The 6,000-nt window shown below is 38.2% G+C and overlaps 1 long non-coding RNA gene across 1 annotated transcript in view; it reads left to right on the top strand.

Moving 5' to 3' along the window:
• The first annotated feature begins 1,048 nt into the window (after positions 1-1,048).
• The window catches only part of LOC123554134 (uncharacterized), a 107,598-nt gene continuing 102,646 nt past the window's right edge, over positions 1,049-6,000 (top strand). Inside the window, exons 1-2 of the long non-coding RNA XR_006686948.2 lie at positions 1,049-1,283; positions 5,583-5,730. This is a non-coding gene — a long non-coding RNA (uncharacterized LOC123554134). The remainder of the gene's footprint in view (positions 1,284-5,582; positions 5,731-6,000) is intronic.

The following is a 6,000-nucleotide window of genomic DNA, read 5'->3' as shown; positions in this document are numbered from 1 at the left end:
ATGATATGACCTGCAGTGCAAAGGGTCAATAACTCAACTTCGCATTTTACAAAATTATGCCCCTTTTTCAACTTAAGAGTTTTGGGTTAAATTCTTATATGTAACCTGGTATCTCAGTACCCACTAATGGGAATGGATTGAAACTTCATACACTTGTCTGCTGTCATGAGCTGATAAGCACTATGCAGGTTCCATAACCCTATTTTACTTTTTTACTAAATTATGCCCCCTTTTCGACTCGTATTCATTCAAGCGAAAAGGCTGTTAGAGCGTTGCTGTCCTCCGACAGCTCTTGTTGTTTCATACATTCATACATACTTGCTGTTTGGTCCGGCAAAATTTTGTTCGGTCCGGCATACATGTAGTTTCAGGCACTGCCGGATTGAATGTCTGGCCATTTTTGGCAACTTTCGCGATGTCTGAATTACAGATTAGATTTGACATTCCACTTACTTTATAGTGTTAAAAATTTATTGTGATACCAGGCAGTATGTGGATGATTACCCAAGAATCTTGGGTCTAGGATCATGAAATTGATAAGGGATTTGATCATGACCAGCAGATGACACCTAGTAGGTCAAAAGTCAAGATCAGTTAAAAAGTAGATATCAATTCAAGGTCACAGTGAACAGGGGTTGGTCATGACCAGCAGACGACCCCTAGTAGGTCAAACGTCAAGGTCACATTGACCCGGAACAGTTAAACTGTTTCCGGATGATAACTCAAGAACGCTTGGGCCTAGGATCATGAAAGTTGATAGGGATGTTAATCATGACCGGCAGATAACCCCTATTGATTTTGAAGTCAGTAGGTCAAGGTCACAGTGACCCGGAATAGTTAAACCGTTTCTATGTAATAACTCGAGAATGTTGGGCCTAGGATCACAGAACTTGATAGGGACCTTGATCATGATCAGCAGATGAACCCTAACGATTTTGAGTCAGAGCCTCGTTACTCCCTAAACAGTAACAAGAGAGCCAGATATTTACATCCGCTTACAACCAGTGAAAAATTCTTATATAATAATGTTCTAATTTTCCAGAACCAAAAAAGAACAGAAGTTCATCTGATAGCTCTGATAGTGAAACAGAAAGGGATACCAAACAAACGTCCAAACCGGACCATAATCAGCAGAAGAAAGGGAAAGCTACAAAGAGGCAGAAGGACAGCACTAGGAAGTCTGCACAGGTGAGAAAATCCAGTTCATCAGGCAAGAGTAAAGCAAAGAGAAGAAAATTGACAAGTTTAGAGGACGAGAGTGGTGGCAGTGGCAGTGAATATTTGTAAGTGTTTAGTTCTTATTACTGTGTCTGCTTGTAAATGAATTATTAATGAATAATCTGAATTTGTAAGGAAAGAATGTTAAAAAAAAATAGCAGCCTGATGTAATTGTTAAAGGTTGAGATGTAAATTGTTTCCTAACATAAACCATGAGTCTTTAAATGCAGGACAATCTTGCAAGTTTTTTAGCTCACCTGTCACATAGTGACAAGGTGAGCTTTTGTGATCGCGTAGCGTCCGTCGTGCGTGCGTGTGTAAACTTTTGCTTGTGACCACTCTAGTAGTCACATTTTTCATGGGATCTTTATTAAAGTTGGTCAGAATGTTTATCTAGATGATATCTAGGTCAAGTTCGAAACTGGGTCACGTGCGATCCAAAACTAGGTCAGTAGGTCTAAAAATAGAAAATCCTTGTGACCTCCCTAGAGGCCATATTTTTCAATTGATCTTCATGAAAATTGGTCAGAATGTTCATCTTGATGATATCTAGGTGAAGTTCGAAACTGGGTCAACTGCGGTCAAAAACTAGGTCAGTAGGTTGAATAATTGAAAATCCTTGTGACCTCACTAGAGGTCATATTTTTCATGGGATCTGCATGAAAATTAGTCAGAATGTTCATCTTGATGATATCTAGGTCAAGTTTGAAACTGGGTCACATCCGGTCCACAGTGATTCATTTTGAAATCTGAAGATACGAGTCCATGGGACTCACATATTTTGAAACAGTGAGTCCCAGCCAGTGAGTAATGAGTCATGCAAGTTGAAAAAAGGAACTTAATATGCTTAATATATAATAATATAACGTTACTATAGTTTTATTATTTGCTGTCTTTGTTTAAGTCTATTAATTTAAAGTAAATAGATTCACTGAAAATGTCAGTGATTCTGTTTTCTTATCTTTGTAAACCTTGTGAATCTAATGTGATTAAACTGCAAATTAAAGTTTTTTTGACTCTTGCAATGATTGTCCAAACCAAGAAAACCCTTTAAATATTTAATTAAAAATGTTAATTCCGTGTCAGCAGAAAATAAATCAAGCTCCCAGTGCTAATGCACTCAGTCAGTCACTTTAAATAACAAGTATGTGAATTAAATACATGTCAATAGCAGTGACATCACTATGACATCACTCCAATACTGTCTTCTTTGATCTGCTGGTGTCTCTTTGATCTGCTGGTGTCGGCTCTCATCAAAAGAAACAGTTGTCAAACATGTTTAACCCAATTTCTAAGTGTCAAACATTTGGGTAAATTTCAGTTATGTTATTTAAATCTCAGAAAGTGTCAGTGATAAAATTATATTTCTAAAGTCTTGGTTTTGAAAAATATGAGTAAAATTAAGTGGATTTAAGGAAATTATTCGAGCCAGTCAAGGTAAGATACTTTCTAAAGGTCAAAAAATCATGTGTAAGCTAATGTACCGTTAGCTAAAAATATTCAGCTCAGAGATGTTTAATGGACGCGACCATCAGAAAATAAAAATAGTGTCAGTTAAGTTATGGTAGCCAGAACTAATGTACCGGTAATATAAATCTCTACTGCTTTGTTTATCAACAGTCAGTTTACAAAACAAGTGTCACCTTCGCACTTCTCGGTAATCTGAAGTAGGCGGAGCTTAAATTATGCCATCGTATATTCCAGTCAAGTGTCAACAGGCTGATAGCGGATAACTGGTGGAGTGTGGATAAAAAAAAAAATCGGGCGACTTGAATTTTGCTTTGACGTTAGATTAGAGCAAAGTGGGGAGCTACAAAGCGACTATTTCGCTCAAGTCGCTCCCTAGCTCAAGCCCTATGCTTTACAAATCGAACGGTGGTAAGGTAATTGTTTGCGTCCCGCGGCTGCACACATTTTAAATTAACGCGTCCCCCATGAAAAATACGCGTCTTTGACGCAGGACGCACGGCAAAATGAATCACTGGGTCCAAACTAGGTCAGTAGGTCAAATAATAGTAAACCTTGTGACCTCTGTAGAGGCCCTATTTTTTATGGGATCTGCATGAAAATTGGTCAGAATGTTAATCTTGATGATATCTAGGTCAGGATTGAAACTGGGTCAACTGCACTCAAAAACTAGGTCAGTAGGTCAAATAATAGAAAATCCTTGTGACCTCTCTAGAGGTCATATTTTTCATGGGATCTGCATGAAAATTGGTCAGAATGTTCACCTTGATGATATCTAGGTCAGGTTTTGAAACTGGGTCATGTCCGGTTCAAAACTAGGTCAGTAGGTCAAATAATAGAAAAACCTTGTGACCTCTGTAGAGGCCAAATTTTTCATGGGATCTGCATGAAAATTGGTCAGAGTGTTCATCTTGATGATATCTAGTTCAAGTTTTAAACTGGGTCAACTGTGGTCCAAAACTAGGTCAGTAGGTCTAAAAATAGAAAATCCTTGTGACCTCCCCAGAGGCCATATTTTTCAATGGATCTTCATGAAAATTGGTCAGAATGTTCACCTTGATGATATCTAAATCAAGATTGAAACTGGGTCACATGCGGTCTTAAACTAGGTCATTAAGTCAGATAATAGAAAAACCTTGTGACCTCTCTAGAAGTCAAATTTTTTAATGGGATCTGCATGAAACTTGGTCAGAATGTTCATCTTGATGATATCTAGGTCAAGTTAGAAACTGGGTTACGTGCGGTCAAAAACTAGGTCAGTAGGTCAGATAATAGAAAAACCTTGTGACCTCTCTAGAGGCCATATTTTTCATTGGATCTGCATGAAAATTGGTCAGAATGTTTATCTTGATAATATCTAGGTCAAGGTTGAAACTGGGTTACATGCGGTCAAAAACTAGGTCAGTAGGTCTAAAAATAGAAAAAACTTGTGACCACTCTAGAAGCCATATTTTTTGTGGGATCTGTATGAATATTGGTCTGAATGTTCATCCTGATGATATCTAGGTCAAGTTTGAAACCAGGTCAACTGCGGTCAAAAACTAGGTCACTAGGTCTAAACATAGAAAAACCTTGTGGCCTCTCTGGAGGCCATATTTTTCAATGGATCTTCATGAAAATTGGTGAGAATGTTCACCTTGATGATGTCTTTGTCAAGTACAAAACTGGGTCACATGCCTTCAAAAAGTAGGTCATTATGTCAAATAATAGAAAAACCTTGTGATTTCTCTAGAGGCCATATTTTTCAATGGATCTTCATGAAAATTGGTGAGAATGTTCACCTTGATGATATCTTTGTCAAGTACAAACTGGGTCACATGCCTTCAAAAAGTAGGTCATTATGTCAAATAATAGAAAAACCTTGTGATTTCTCTAGAGGCCATATTTTTCAATGGATCTTCATGAAAATTGGTCAGAAATTTTATCTTTATGACATCTAGGTCAAGTTCAGAACTAGGTTACATGAGCTCTAAAACTAGGTCACTATGTCAAATCATAGAAAAAACGACGTCATACTCAGTTCATGTGGGGACAGGTGAGCGATTCAGGACCATCATGGTCCTCTTGTATAAATTTCCTCTTAGTAACTGCTGGGTACATTTGGCATATAAAGCAAGAAAGATTACTCAATGCAGACATTGTTCGTGTGTTTGATTACACATTGTATGGTGACTTTCCAGCTGTAAATGTTTGAGAAAGACCCCAGATGCTCCCTGGGCATTGTTTCAGTCACGGACAGACACCTGAGTAGAACCAATGACCTTCCATAAGCCAGTAGGATGGCTTCATCACATGACAATTCTACATTTCTTGCTTGCTTTCAATCCAACAGTAATGAGGGACATGTAATTTCAAACTTAAGTGACCAGATTCACATTGCCACATGATACAGACATTGTACTGTTAAAGTAAAAACCATTTGTAAATTGAAGTCATTTATTGAAGGTAAATGTACAGGTAAATCAATTTTTATCTCTTTTATTTTTTACTGTCCTTTATGTACATGTTTGGACAAATCCGGTCATGTAAAGTTCTTCGTTTTATCGCACTCGCATATTGCTGTGCAACATATTGCCATCAGAAATTTCCCCCACTATTTTGGTCGTTCGAGTGTTTGATGCGAGTGGAGATAGGCTATAAGAAAAATAACTCAATATTTTCTAGGATCTCATCAAATTTGTTGGACTAAGGTGGGGAGGAAGGTCCCATGTTTTTCTATTTTGGAATTTACACTAGATTTGATGCATGTTAAACTTAGGGTCTCTCAGCACACAAAGAAAGTAAAATACATGTACTAGGGTTTTGTTTGACCATTATGAACAAGAACATGACATTTTTCAATGAAAGGGCTGGCTTTGGATCACATTTTAGATCAAGTTTGTATATTATATTTTCAGGTTCTGACCTAGTGTCTGCCATTTGGGTTGAAATGAGCTGGTTATGGAGCACACACCTTCCTGGCCATGGAATACATGAGAGATGCAGATGAGCAACGGGAGTTTGTGTCCTGGGTGCAGCCAGTGATGAGCACTTGTGGTATTAAAGGTATTTTCTTTATCTTGTCCTGTAGTTGAGACCGTTCCCATGGTGACTGTTGAGGCAGAGCCCCAGGCTAGACTTTTGTTCCGGCTTTGGTTGAGATCTATGCCGTTTTGGCAGCTATGAATGAGTCAGTATCTTCTAGATGATGACAAGAGAAGAATAACACACCAGGCAGAAGAAAAACAGCCAGGCTGTTTTTTAGCTCACCTGGGCACGAAGTGCTCAAGGTGAGATATTGTGACTGGTCATTGTCCTGCGTCAGTTGGTGTGTGT

This window comes from Mercenaria mercenaria, chromosome 7 (genome assembly GCF_021730395.1).
Source record: "Mercenaria mercenaria strain notata chromosome 7, MADL_Memer_1, whole genome shotgun sequence".
In the NCBI taxonomy this organism is placed as follows: Eukaryota; Metazoa; Mollusca; class Bivalvia; order Venerida; family Veneridae; genus Mercenaria; species Mercenaria mercenaria.
Note: the sequence above shows the minus strand (reverse complement) of the source record. Positions and strands in the feature narration are given on the sequence as shown.